The following is a 15,388-nucleotide window of genomic DNA, read 5'->3' as shown; positions in this document are numbered from 1 at the left end:
CCTCCCCAGTTCTGGGATTGTAAGTGTCCCACACTTATATACATACATTATGTGTGATTACATGTGCATACATATGCACTTACAAGTTAGAAAAACCAAAGCTGAATACAGAATAATATACTACAGGGACAATAATAAAAATAGCAAAGAGAAGAAGAAAAAAGAGGAGGAAGAGGAGAAGAAGAAGAAGAAGAAGAAGAAGAAGAAAGCACCAATTGGAAATGTCCAAGCAGTGGTACAATAGGAAACTTTTCTACATTCTAAGTAAACATCACTTTAAAAAAAATCATTCACTTTTATATTTAAAAAAAAATGACCTTAGGGCATGAAGGTATGGCTCCCTGGGAGAGGTCTTGCCTAGTATTTATGAGGCCCTGGTTTCAATTTAAATGACCTTTATTTAAAATGCAGGAAAAAGACAGGTGGTGATGATGCATGCCTTTAATCCCAGCACTCCAGAGGCAGAGGCAGGTGGATCTCTGTGAGTTCAAGGCCAGCCTGGTCTACAGAGTGAGTTCTAAGACAGCCAGGGCCACACAGAGAAACCCTCTCTCGAAAAATTAAAACAAACAAACAAACCCCAAATAAACAGAGGGTGCCACCTTTGGCCTGTTTGTGGTGCATTGCTATACATAGGGGGAGCTAGCTCTCTGCTCTCTATTACACACTCCTGGGTTTCTGGAGGATGTGTGTGGCAAAAGTCTTAATACATGATCATACAATTTTTTTTCCAGACAAGGTCTTTCATTATGTAGCTCTGGCTGGCCTGGCACTCACTATGCAAACCAGACTGGCCTGAAACTCACAGAGACCCTCAGGTATCTGCCTCCCTAGTGCTGAGATTAGAGGCATGTACCATATGCCCAGCCTTAACATGATTCTTAAGTTATTTTAAATAGTTCAAGACATCCAAGGGCTCAGCAGACTATATGCCTAATATGCACAGTGGTGCACACTTATAATCATAGCAATCAGGAGACAGAGGCAGGAGGATGAGAAGTACCAAGGTCATCCTTGGCTACATAGTGATTTCCAGGCCAGCCTGTGCTATGGGAGACCCTGTGTCTCTCTCAAATAAATAAATAAATAAATAAATAAATAAATAAATAAAAAATAAACTCACGTAAAACATTACTTTATTCCTAGTAAAGCTGAGAGTGTATTCTCCGAGATCAGAAAGATATGCATTCAGCAGGGCAGCCCTGGTTACTTCATGTTCCTCCAAAGCATTTAGTTCTACTAGTCAATGAACAGTTTGTTTGGCATACAGGAGCTATCCAACAGAGGTCTATGGATGAGAAATATTTCTGATTGGGGTTAACTCTGGCTGTAGAAAGATTGAGAGTCCACTATCAAACAGGAACTTAAGGGTTCCTGATGTACTTGAATTTCCTCTCAAATACGACATCTTTCAGAAAGGAAAGCACATTCATTTATGCTTCCATCTTAGACCGGGGTTGAAGTCCTCACAAGGCGGGGTTTCTCCTCACTGTCATCTATCCTCACATGCCTCCCTTTAGCTAAAAACAGTAACAATAGGAACCAATCAAAAATGGAGTTCAAGGATAAGCAAATTATACCACCCGTCATCAAGAATTCTTGGTCAAGTCCAGGAATACAGCCCATGACGAGCATGCACATCACTGATTCTGAGTGGGGCCTCACCTAAGGTTCCTAGAACAGTCTGTCTGTGAGAAGAGCCTGTCGTGGGCCAGGCACTGCCAAAGGACAGGAACAAGCAAGGACACGAGAAGCAGCTTGGACTCACCTGAGTAAATGTGATAGGTTTGTCCCTAGAAATATAATCTGCATATTTACAAGTAAACATTACACAATCACTCCCATTCAACTGTTGAGGAATCTCCTAAAACAAACAGAAAGGGGGAAGAGGTAAAATATTGTTACATACACACCCTTAGTCTCTCTCTAAACATCACTGTGGAAAAACAGTACGACAAAGGTGGATAAATCTGGTGTTGCACACACACAGATGCACACACAAACACAATCACTCTTACTCTTTGTGGTATAAAAACCCTAATCATGACACAGCATATGAGGCCCCATAGAAACATCTGACAGAAAAAAGAAGTAAAGCAAGTGAGAGTTCTAAGAGAAACAGAACCCATCAGACATGATGGGGGTGGGAGAAGGAGGAAGAGCATTTGATCATGACAAGAACACTAGTGGTGATTATTTCAGATTATTATAAGCTTTAAATGTGCTTGAATATGACACATATTTACTTCAATATGAAGAGGTCTAACTTAACATTGGTGCAGCCATGACAGGCTGCGGACTAACACTACTGGGCCTGGGCCTCACCATTACAATAACCAGGAAAAGCCACAAACTGTACCCTGTGGGAGACCCATCAGAATTGAGACAAACAAGCACTAAATGCTCTAGAACATGAAGGACAGCTCACACAATCTGTCTATAGATCGCCAGTTTCCTTGCAGCAAATGCCAGTACCAGTCACTGTTTGATACAACTGAGCTCAACGCTCTCCCTGGTCCAATAGCTGTGTCGGAACCGATGGGAAGTCCAAGCTCGAGCTTGCAATAAAGGTTCTTTGCTTTTGCATGTGAACTCTGACTCCTGGTGGTCTCCGGGGGCTCATGACGCAGGCATAACAAATACTGCAGAGGTTACACGGTTTTAACAACCAGAACAACTGCCGGCTGCTTAGGATCCCTAAAGTTGCACGTGAGATGAGAAAACCATCTCAGAGGTTTTAACCAACTAGGATCACTCCTTGAGTTATGTCCCTGAGGCAGAAACAACTAGGAGCAAGCAGCTCTAGGAACATCAGAAGATAAACTCATATGGAAAAAGCTGTGTGCCAAGGTCTGTATCATCCCCATCTTGGCTTGACATGACCGTGGCCATCTTGAAATGTGACCCTAACTGAGCCTGAGTTGAACCTGGTCAGTTTCCCCAGCATATAGTTTCCTAGTATACTGTGGCAGGTAAAGCCATTGAAGTGGTATGTATGGGAGCTGTAGGACCAGACTTTGACACCGAGAATACACAGAATGTGCCTTTATTCTCTAATATTAGCTCAAGAAAAAAAAAACAGAAAATTATTGTTAGATGGGGCCATTTCTATTGTGACCTAACCTTCTGAGCCAATCAGAGGTAGCCACTGGGCCTGCTGCCACTTTGTGCCATGCTTCTGTCCACATGGACTATAAGCTGCAGTCTGTAGTCAGGGGTCTGCCTGCCTTTGATCTCACAATACCCTGGGTCCCATTTTCAGACACGAGACTGGACTTTCCCAAAACAGTTTATATTTAAAGCAAGATAAAAGACAAGAAGCAACTATCTTGGCTATACTGAATGGCTATAGGTTCAGAAGTAGGCCACTTAAGAAATATAAGCTGGGGCTGGAGAGATGGCTCAGCAGTTAGGAGCACTGACTGTTCTTCCAGAGGACCCAGGTTCAATTCCCAGCACCCACATGACATTTCACAACTGTCTGTAACTCCAGTTCCAGGAGACCTGACACCCTCACACAGACATACAGGCAGGCAAAACACCAATGCACATAAAATAAAAATAAATTATTATAAAAAAGAAATATAAACCTTAGGACTGAGATTGTATCCACAGAGCCTAAATTTAATCTTTAGTGTCACAGACACACAGACACACACACACCCCAACCACACTTCTGGAAATTGTGTGCTTACAGAATGAGAGAAACAAGAAAGAAACACAGACAAGTGTCACTTACATGTGGCTTCATGCTGTAGTGGGCGAAGGGGTTTAGAGTGGCGATCGTGGCTGGCCGTGGCTATCACAGTGGCTGTGGCAGAGGAAGAGAGTGCTGGATGCTGTGGTGGCAGAAGAATCACGAGCCATGGTTACCTTTTTAGAGCTTTATTAGGAGGAAGGACAGAGAGACAGAGAGAGGGAGATAGAGACAGAGAGACAGAGAGAAAGACAGCACAGAGGACAGAAAGAATACAGAGAGTGAGAGACAGAGACAGAGATAGTGAGACAGAGAGAGACACAGAGAGAGAAAGAGACTGTGCGGAGGACAGAAAGAATACAGAGAGAGAGAGAGTGGGAGAGCATGTCTGCTTTTTAGGTTGGGATGCCATCGCAGGCTGATAACATAATAAGGACAGAATCCTTACATCCCGGACTTTCGCTTATTATAAAAGCAGCAGGTAGATGGGAATAGGGGCATCGTTTCTCTCAAAAGCTGCTTCTAGCTGACTGTTGGACATCAGTTGGCTCTGGGGGGAATGGGGAAGGGGGGTCTTCCAAGGTAGACAGGCGTTGTGAGATACTGTCTGCTGTCCATTGCTCTGGAGACATGCATCCCTCTTGGCTGTGCTGGGAACCTTCTGTCTGACAAGATGCTGGTGACACAAAAGAATGCTTAGAGAGAAAAGAATAGTTATTATTTCATTTTTTGGAGTGTTTTTAGACCAAGGGAGTTGGCACTTATCTGAGGTAGATCCAGCCTGTCCAGTTAGATTTAAGCTGGTTTTGAAACATGTTAAGCTTTATCAGAGACAGATTATTTTAAAGCACCTGATTCATTTACTAGTTCGGCATCCAGGAGACAGATGATCAATTATTAAAAGCATTTTGTAGTAATAGATGTTTATGTTAAAGTCTTTTTTGTAGTGCCCAGAAGCTTTTGGGTCTGGGGGTGTAAATACCTTTTAGCTGTTACAGTTTCTTACTTAATGATCTCTGGACTCCAGATCTGTGGTGGTCCTGTACCATTAGCTGAACAGTGAGTTAGAACAGGGAACTGGGAAGAGAAAAGCTTGTGGTGCATGAGAACTTACTTTTTGGAATTAGGGACAAGGCAAAGATCAGGGACCTGTCTGTGTGGACGTGAGAAACACAGGCTAGTAGATCTGGAGTGAGGCAATGAAATGAAAGCTCCTATCTTAGTTGGAAATCTTTTCCCATTAAGTAACTCTGAAAGTTCAATTAAATCTGGTGAGGTGGGTAAGGCTGTCTTTTGTACCCCGACAATAGGGAAATGAGGAGAGGTGGCATCCAAAAACTTTCAGGACTGTATCGGTGGTTTTGGTGTCCAGAAGGAAAGAAATGGATCGCTTCCCTGCTGTGTTCTGGGTTCCCTGCCATGTCTGTAGCTAAGCCTAGGTCTGCTGGAGGTCTTAGCTTGATGTACCCATGCGTCTTGGTGCCTGGGGGCAGTCAGCTGACTAGCTGTCTTTATAGGTGGCACTTATAACAAGGCTGTTGATGAGCATGGCAGGGCACTTGCTAGTGTGGCCTTTTCCTCACTTAAAACAGGGACCCAACAGCTTTTGGGCATCAGTGAGTGCCAGCACTTGGCAATTTTGTTTTCCGGCTTTTATCTCTTCCCTGGCACACCTTAAATGCCACAGATGACTCTTTTGCCTGTGGGGTCAGAAACCTTGCTTTTCAGATGCTTCAGTTTTAGTCGGGGTGGTCTAGGGAACAAGAGACGGATTTTACTCTGTGTCCTGAATTTGTTTTTTTGTCTGATGATTGCTGGCTTAAGGACAGCTTTTGGAAGATCTGCCAGGAGGCAGACTATAAACGATCCTTTTGGAAGACTTGTCTGAGGCTATAGGCTGATTTTTGGCTTAAGAGCCATCCTGATTACTGTAAACTTATTTGTATGGATCTTAGCTGCTTCCAGACCTGTCTGTGCCTCTCAAGGCAGTTTGAGAATGAGTGGGTGGAGTGAAGGTGAGTCAGTGCGAGAGTCAGTAGAAGCCACCCAAGCCCGCCCATTTGAGCCTGCCACTGCCGGTCGAAGTCAGACAGAAAAGGTTGCACGTGGTAGAGGAAAAGAAAACATCAGAAGTAGGGAGGGAGAAGGGTTCATAGCTTTAGCAGAAAGCTTGGGGATAAAGTAACTCTTTTATTTGCCCGTTCACTGGCAGAAGTTCCCGCAAAGCTGTTTTGTAGCCAGATTTACCCGTATATATATGCCAATGTAAGTGGTAAATGTATCCGCCCCTTTGTCCCACGGCTCTAGCCGAGAGAAAAATAAAAAATTAAAATAACAAACTGGGATCAGACTCCAGTCTCAGGCATCCCCGAGGAGAGAAGAAAGATCTATGAATCAGCTCAGGTTAGCCACCCTCTTCATCAAGGGATGCTAAGGGCTGAGGTGTATGCTGGAGGTGGTCCACCTGATGGACCAAGACAGCATTGACCCCCTTGTCAGGAGCAGCAAAAATGTGTCATTGCCAGTGCAGCCCGAGGACAATTCCCAGGGTGTCTGTCACAAAGACTATAGGTCAGACTACAGCCTCGAGAATGGCAGAGGAACTCACTGTGTAGTGAAGAAACATGGCGGGAGCAGTAGCGGTGTGGGGGTCCCGCAGAGGTGAGGGACTCACACGCACGCTCGTGGTCTCCGGTCTTGTGGTCTCGCTGGAGTGGGGAGGAGGCAGTGGCGGCGGTGGTGGTCGTAGCAGGTCCTAGTTGATCTCCCCAAGTCTGAATGGCACCAATGAAGGGGTTTAGAGCGGCAGTTGTTCCTGGCCGCGGCTATGGCAGAGAGAGAGAGAGAGAGAGAGAGAGAGAGAGAGAGAGAGAGAGAGAGAGAGAGACTGTGTGGAGGACAAAGAGAATATATAAAGAGAGTGGGAGGGCACGTCTGCTTTTTAGGCTGGGACACCCTCGCAGACTGATGATGTAATAAGGACAGAATCCTTACAGTGGGTCCACTCTAAGAGATTGAGATCTGTATTTCTTTTGGTCTTACTTTCATCCTGCAAATACTGACTAAAGAAAACAAAAACAAATAGTGACATGTTGAAAGGTAATCATCATGCATGCCTACTTAAAAAAAAACAAAAACCTTTAAAACAAACCAACAAAATTAAATAAAAAAATTAAGTAAGCAAGCAAGCAAGCAAAGAAATAACCCCAGATGTGTAAACCCTAATGCATTAAAGAGGAACAGAAAAAAAAAATCAAGACAGCATACCTCCTCTAGAATTACTGTATTACTGATTAACCATCCAGTAATGGTATCTAGTAAGAGTGATTTTGATGAAATCCCAGAAAACTCAAGATAATGATAACAAACATGTTCAAGAACACAAACAGATGAATAAAATAAAGATGATTGTGGTGAGCCACAAGATATAGTATAGAGATTCAGTTGTGTATTAAAGCTATAATTTGACTGCCCAAGGGTTTGTCAAAAGGCAAGCCATTTATTATGAATATTTGCTGTTATCCAGCTTTTAATGTTTCAGCTGTATTCTGCTATGAAATTTGTGCATGCCCAAATATTCCCAGACCATTTGGCAAACAGGTCAGCTCCTCAGACTTGCTGAACTTCTAGGTAACTAACTCCCCCAATAAGCCTAGGAGACAGGCTGGCTGGAGAAACATAGCTTGGTTTCTTGTGCACATGAAGCTCAGGCCATGCTCTTGCCTTGAGGCCTAGTGGTTCTTCAGAGCAGCTGACTGAGAACAAAAGAGGTTTTTACATATCAAGGTGGAAGGTAGGGTGGAGCAACATTCCCGAGGGGGCAAAGATCCAGGTGGCCAGGGGAAGAAGGGACAGGCGTTTTCTGTAGAGGAGACAGAACAACACCGCCCAGGAGAAGGGAAGAACACAGAGATTTCATAGATGGTAAGACAGAACTCTTGTAGAGTTCATCAGAGCCACAATAGAGAGCAAGTAGAGATGGAGGGTGAAGAAACAGAGGATGAAGATGAGGCTGGAATCATAAGAGCTTAGTTGTTAGCAGGACTATGAGAGGACAGGAAAAGAGGGGACATAGAGGAACTGAGTGTCAGGATGGAGCTGAAGCTATGTAGACAGGATTTCATCCCAGAGAAATAAAGTAGACGTACAAAGAGCTTGGTGTATCTAGTTTTATTCCTTCCTTGAATGCCTGATGGAGCTGTAGCTGAATTGATAAAATTTTGTCTTAGAGGAATAAAGTTAACAGACATAAGAGCATAGTATACATAGATTTTTTTTTCCCTTAGCTATCCCACACCAGACATAGCATCTTCCCTGGACTCTGGGCAATCCATAAGTGATGGATGTTATGAAAGAAAAAAATCAACAAAGAGAGAGACACTGAAGAAAGCCAAGCAGAAATGCTGGAAATAAACCCTGGCAAGTCAAAATTTAAAACTGTGGGAGTCTCAGCAACAGAACAAGTCAAGAAGAGGACAGAAGAGAAATGAAACAACCCCACAAGGCTAAAGATCAAACAATAAAAAGGTACTGGTGGGAAGTACAAGATATATGTGACATTCTGAAAAGATCCAATTTATGGATTATAAGGATAGAAGGAGAAATCTCATTCTAAAGGCACAGAGGCCATTTTCAAAAGAATCACAACAGAAAATTTCCTAGCGTTAGGAAAACAAATGCCAACCTTGATACAGGAGGCATATAGCACTGAACAAACCAGAAAAGTCCCTCCCTGGTCATGTTACAGTTAGAATGCTACAGACACAGACAGGAAGTATACTGAAGGTGGGCGGCAAGAGGGAACACCAAGCCGCAGCCCATCTGAGTAACTGTGGGAGCCCACAGAGGCTTCCTTAGTGAGAACTTACTCAGGATCAGAGAATCTGAGCTGCTTCACCCAGCAGGGCTGCATAATGGGATGATTTCACCATGGGTGTGATTACACTTGGCTGGATGGTGTGCTTGGATCTTGCAAGCAGGTGGTCTTTTGCTTGGCCCATGGCATGTTATAAAAGCCCTTTTCAATGAAGGACAAGGCTGGTGGGTATTGACCAGGCCCTCCCGAAGCTATCCTGTGTTTCTGTCTTTCTTCTTGTCATCTAGGTCTCTCTTTCCATCTGACATTCCTTAATTCCTCTCTCCTCTACCTAGGAACCTTCTAAAAGGTGGGAGCTGGACCCCCACAAATAATGCCAATTTGTAGATGAACAATCTTATTAAATAAGAAACACAGAGCCAATTGCAGAGTTAAAAGCCCAAGAGGTCAGAGCAATAGCTAAGAGCTAAAAACCTTGCCCTTCACTGCCGCTGCTGTCCTCCTCAGCAAGAGAGCTACTTCATGTGTATCTGTCTTCTTATAGACTTTCTGTTCTGTCTCTGACCCCAGATAAGTTTATTAGGGTGCACAATATTTTGGGGAACACAATACCACCACACCAATTAGTCAACAAACATTAAAATCCAGAAGGGCTTGGGGTGATATTTATCAAGTTCTGAAAGTTATCTGCCAGTGTGGAATAATATAAGCAGGCAAAGTTACCTGCCATTATTGGAGGAAAAATAAAAAATTCTGATAAAGATAAAAGTAATTTATGACTATACCAATCCAACTCTGCAGGTGATTGTTAAAGAGATCCTGACTAAAGAGAAAAAAAATCTACCCATGAGGCTCAGGCCAGATGAACCATGCTAGAATTAAATACTAAGGAAGGACAACCCCAAACAGTACAAAACAAATAAAATGGCAGGAATCCGATAGCTTGGTTTAGTCTTAACAAACCTAGGAAAACAGAAGTAATTCTTTGTATCCTATGTTGTGCCCAGATCGCGACCCCCAGAGAGACCACCAAGGACGAGCAAGCCGGAATGCAAAAGCAAGGTTTAATCGTGGATATCCAAATGCAACACAAGCCTAGGCAGGGACTTCGTCCAACAGATCCAACGCAGTGGAAGCTGGAGGAAGTTTTTAAAGGGAAAAATCACAAGGTTACATCATTTAGGAGGTGCTAGTATGGGTACAATTCTGATTGGCTTGTGTCTAGGAATTCCAGAAATCACAATTCAGTTTTCCTTCTAAGGAAGTAGTTGCCCACCACCATTTTTCATTGGCTGCCCCCAGATGGGGGCATCTGGAGATTACCCAGTCACTATGGAAACTAGGGTTGGGACATTCTATGGTCAAGCAGCTGCCTAGGGAGCCAGGGAGAGGACATTCCATAGTCCGGCAGCCATTACCTCCTGACTACCTTGTGACTCTGTACTTTTACACTTCCTGGTTTCTGGAATCTGAACTGACTGGTCTCAGTAACTTCTGGCCTGTTCCAGTAACTTATGGCCTGTAGCTAAAAGGAGTAGTCTTAGGCCTTTACAGTCTTAGGCCTTTAGTTTTGGGGTGAGAGCATTTTGGTCTTATTTTGGTTCCACACCTATTCATCACAATGGAATATGTCTACAGGTGAACATCAAGAGAAACCCTAAGGCACACACAACTGATGTTGATGAAGCCAGTGGAATATGTCTACAGGTGAACATCAAGAGAAACCCTAAGGCACACACAACTGATGTTGATGAACTGTGAAAGCCTAGACTTAACTTCACAGGCTCAGGAATATGCCATGATAACTTGAATGGATACAGAGCAGTATTCTCCTGCAGACATCCTGTCTGCTGTTTAAAGGAAAGCTTAACAAGATCCTGTCTGTGGTTTATGGCCCTTGGAGATATCTACATAATCCTGCTGAGCAGTCCAGATAGTCCTGTTCAGCGGGTTGTTGTTCCCTGCCGAAAGTTTAGACCAATAGTTTAAAAAAAAAAAAAAAATCACCGTGCCCCTTCTACCCAATCCCAAGTTGCCAGTTCCCAGCTTGTGGTTTTTCCCTTTAAAAATCCTCTGCACCTGGGCTTGTGGCTGTCGTCATCTTTCCTTCCATCTGCCTTGCAGCGGCCCATGTTGAACCTGAATGTAGCGATAACGCCCGTACTACCTGTGTACTGAAAAACAGAGACAAAAGACAGCGGATCATTCACCTCAGCTGAATGCCGAATGCCGTTTATTGAAAGAGGGAAGAAACCTTAAATACAGGCTTACAGCACAATGGGAGAATCCCAGAGGGCAGAAGTTTGCTACTGATGTTTACAATCTTGCATCTAAGCTGTTAATGCCCAATATGCAGGATACACAAACAAGGAACTTCCCTTAAGCATTCAGAAGGGTGGAAACCAGCAGGGAATTAGCATAGGGAGGACATCTGGTCAAGGTTGGCAAGCAGGCAACAGTTACCCAAAATGGGAGGGCCAGGGCCCTACAGGTCCCCCCTTTTTACTAAAAAATGAGCTTCTGACTTAGGTTGTGTGGGACGTCAGCAGGTCACCTTACCTGTCATGGAGACACATGCCCAGGCCACACAAATGCTCTGTCTTAGGTTGGTGAGTGCCCCCCAAGCATTACCCGTCTCTGAATACTCATTATCATACAGGCTCAACCACGTGAGCTGTAGAGTTAACTGCTGCCAAAGATCTCAAAGTGGCACTGGGCTTGCAATCTGTGCATTTGACACAGAGAAGACCAACAGAAGTCCAAATGCACCAATAGCCAGTAGGCTAAAGGCAATTGAATCATTCCCTACCTTAATGAGCCTTACTGCAAATTGGAGTCCTTGTAAGATGGTATCCCAAAAGCAAGTGGAACTTGAGTTTATAAATTTTATAACTTTCAAAGCCAATCAAAATGTATTTAACTGTTGAATTAAATTTATCATGCCCAATAGAATAAAAGAGTAATTAACTGTGGTAGCTACTCTTGCTGCCAGGGTCTCCATTGTGCTAGCTGTAGTAACCAATTATGAAATAGCAATCCCAGAAACAGTAGCAACAGTGGCCACCACTGTGATAACAACAACATTGGCAACAGCAATTTCAGAATCTCTTCTGGAGCGTGTGAGCACCATCTGTGTCTTACTGCCACAGTCCACTGGCATGGACACAACTCCAGGAACAAGAACCACCAAGGCCCATTTTTCTTGATCCCAGCATGACTTAAGCTGGCAGCTCTGCAAAAGAACAACTAAGAACCATAAAGAGAAAACAGACAGCATACAAGGAGCAGAACTAATGGTCTCAATAATGGCTACATTCAGGCTCACAAATTTTAAGGTATCTTCAAAAGAGGCTAGATGAATTTCAGGAGGCCAATAAATGTTTCACAGAGCCACTCCTGAAAAGTAGGTACTACACCAGCTTGAAGAGGGTTACAAAATGTGAAAAGGCTTAGCTAGCATGCTACTGTTAACAAATGGAGGTCAGTGACCTTCAGGGTTATCCTTAATCTCCAAGGTGTCTAGGTGACACGTTCTCAAACATACTTGAAAAAGCAGTTACAGTACCTTACCTTCTGAAGAATCCAACTGCATGGCTACAGTTCCTAGGCTTACATTAATGCTTGCCAAGGCTGGCCATATTGAGCTCTCAATCCCCATTGGCATCAGAAGGGGAGAGTTCTTCACAAAGGACAATAGGTCTCTGCCATGTTGGGATTCAGCAGCAGCTACAGGGTGCACACAGCACTCAGGAACCCAAAGAGGAACCTCATTGTCCTGTGTAAAGACACAAACAGATCCCTGGGCCCACACCAACACTGTATCGGGTCCCCTCCAAGTGCCAGTAGAAAGATCCTTCCATTGCACCAGAGGATGATTTGCAACAGGAGCCCTCCAGTGCTTATCTGCAGCAGATACTCCAGCAAAATCCACCAATAAAAAATTTAAAATATATAAAATAAGGGAAAGAATAGAATGTGGAGAGGAGAGATGAGCCCCTAGCTCCCCCTTTTTACTTTAGCAATATATGTTTTTAAGGTACAATGGCAGTGTTCTACTATAGCCTGTCCTTGAGGATTATAAGGAATACCAGTCTTATTAATGATAGAAAAATCTTGGCAGAATTTTGAAAATCCCATAGTGCTGTAGGCAGGACCATTATCAGTCTTTATGCATTTTGGCACTCCCATGTAAGCAAGAGCATGAAGACAATGATTCTTTACATCTTTAATTTTTTTCCCCTGAATGGGCAGAAGCAAAAATTAGAGAGGAGTATGGATCAATAAACACATGGACATATTGTAATTTTCCAAAGGAAGGCACGTGTGTGATGTCCATTTGCCACACATGATTAGGTAAAAGTCCTCAGGGATTAACTCCCAAATGAGGAACAGTTAAAAATTCAGCACAAATAGGACATGATTTAACTATCTGGATGGCTTGTTCCCGGGTTATGCCCGTATGATGATGAAGAGATCCAGCATTAAGATGATAACATTGATGCAACTGAGTAGCCTTTTCAAAGGCAGAACAAACTAATGTGACAGCCATAATGAGTAATGGCATCAGCCCTCTGATTACCTTTGCTTAGAGGTCCAGGCAATTGAGTATGAGCTCTAATATGGCCCACATAAAGGTTATGTGAGTGGGGCCATATGAGTCCTTGCACTTGCAATAAATATTCATGAATGGGAGAAATGGATGGTTTGTAGGCTGGTGTCTCCAAAGGCATAACTGCATGTGCCACATATTGGCTCTCAGTATAAATGTTTAAAAGCTCATCAGAAAACATCTGTAAAGCAAGCAACAGTGCCCATACCTCCACCATCTAGGCAGAAGTGCCTTGGACTTTCATTCTCTTCACTATGTTACCAGAAATTACCACAACAAAACCACGTGAAATGCCATCAGTAAATACCACACAGGCCTGAGGAATAGGAGTCATCTACACTATCTTGGGAAATATAACAGGATGCAATTAAAAAAATTGACACACATTATTAGAGGGCTAGTGAGTATCAAACCGACCCTGCATGGAGCATGTCAATATGGCCCAATCATTATCATTAGCTTGCAACCATTTTGAGACTGGGTGTCTGGGGTCACCACAATATCTGGCTCTTTATCAAAAGTTTGAACATTGATCTTGATTCCCTTAAATATAATCTGAGCAACAGCCTGAGGATAAGGAGTAATGGTTTTTGCTGGAGAAGCTAGGGAATATACCCATAGAATAGGACCTGTTTGCCAAAACACTCCAGTAGGTGAATGAGTAAAACAAAATATCAAATACAATAAGGGAGAAGAAAGATCTATATACTGCATGTGAGCCTGTTCCAGGGCCCCTTGGACACACTGTAGGCCTGTATGCCCTTCAGCTGTTAATTCACGGGGAGATAAAGGGTCAGGGTTGCCCTTTAAGACATACAAAGGATGAAGCTGACCTGTTGGAATCTTTAAAGTGGATCAAAGCCATTGAGTATCTCCCAGAAAGGTTTGGAAATCATTAAGCGTGGGTAGCTGATCCATACGCAGATTAATCTCTTGTGGAAGTATGCCTGTGTGTAACAATTCATGACCTAAATAATGATGGAGAAAGGATACCTGTATCTTTTCTGGGGCTATCTGTAAATTAGCCAGGCTAAGAACCTCTTGTAATTTAGAAAAGCCATCAAAAACAAGTTTTTTATCTTTAAAATATCATCCATATAAGTCAATCACAATTAAATGTCAATATTTAGGAATTGCCACGGGGCAGGCAAACCAGGCTGTGTTGCTCCCATGAGAAGCATGATTGTATTTACAGCTCTAAGATCTTGTAATAGCCCTCATTTTCCTGATTTCTTGTGGAGGCCATTTTGGATCTCAGGATTCTTGTAAACTATAGATATGTCCCGCACCAGAATCCAGTAGTCTTTCAATCTCAATCCCATATAATTGTATTTTTTAATTTAGGCTGTTTATCATTGATATCTGTTTGTCAAATCACCTTTTCTCCTGTACTTCAAAAACCTCCAGTTCTATATATAGGCACAATTTTGCATTTGAAATATGAAAGCAATAATAATTGAGCAGTTCTATCACCAGCCTCTATTTCCATGGTCCTTTTTACATATGTCAATTATAAAAGCATTAAATACAATCTCTATAGGATTTGAAGAGGTAACTTTTGGCAATACTCTGTAGTATTTTTATAAAATCTTCAAGTAACACATTAGCACAAATAGCCAATTATTAACAATGTGGATCAAACAATTTATCTGTATTTTATTTACTGGAAAAATAATTTTGTAACCTCTTTATCAGTAAGAGATTATTTTTTATGGGTTTACCTTAGCAATAACATTTAATAAGCTAACAACCCAATGAATTTCAAGTGTTATATTTCTTTTCTTCCTTCCTTCCTTCCTTCCTTCCTTCCTTCCTTCCTTCCTTCCTTCCTTCCTTTCTTTCTTTCTTTCTTTCTTTCATTTTTTTTTTTTTTGGTTTTTCGAGACAGGGTTTCTCTGTTTAGCTTTGCGCCTTTCCTGCAACTCACTTGGTAGCTCAGGCTGGTCTCAAACTCACAGAGATCTGCCTGGCTCTGCCTCCCAATTGCTGGGATTAAAGGTGTGCACCACCACCACCTGGCTCAGGTGTTATATTTCTATAGAATTCTAGAAAGCAACTTAAAGAGCAGAGCCAAATTTTCAGTAATGATCAACAGACAAAAGCATACCTAATATATAGCTCAAAATTATGAATTCTGTTCCTTAGTTTATCTACCATGAGAGTCAATCATTCATCTGAGAATTTATTAAGACAATCAAAAGAACAGAACATCCTTTATACATGAATGATTAATATCCCTGGAAATTCAAACAGCATTGACTTAGCA

The sequence above is a fragment of the Peromyscus maniculatus genome, chromosome 12 (genome assembly GCF_049852395.1).
Source record: "Peromyscus maniculatus bairdii isolate BWxNUB_F1_BW_parent chromosome 12, HU_Pman_BW_mat_3.1, whole genome shotgun sequence".
Classification (NCBI taxonomy): Eukaryota; Metazoa; Chordata; class Mammalia; order Rodentia; family Cricetidae; genus Peromyscus; species Peromyscus maniculatus.
This window is presented reverse-complemented; position numbering follows the sequence as displayed.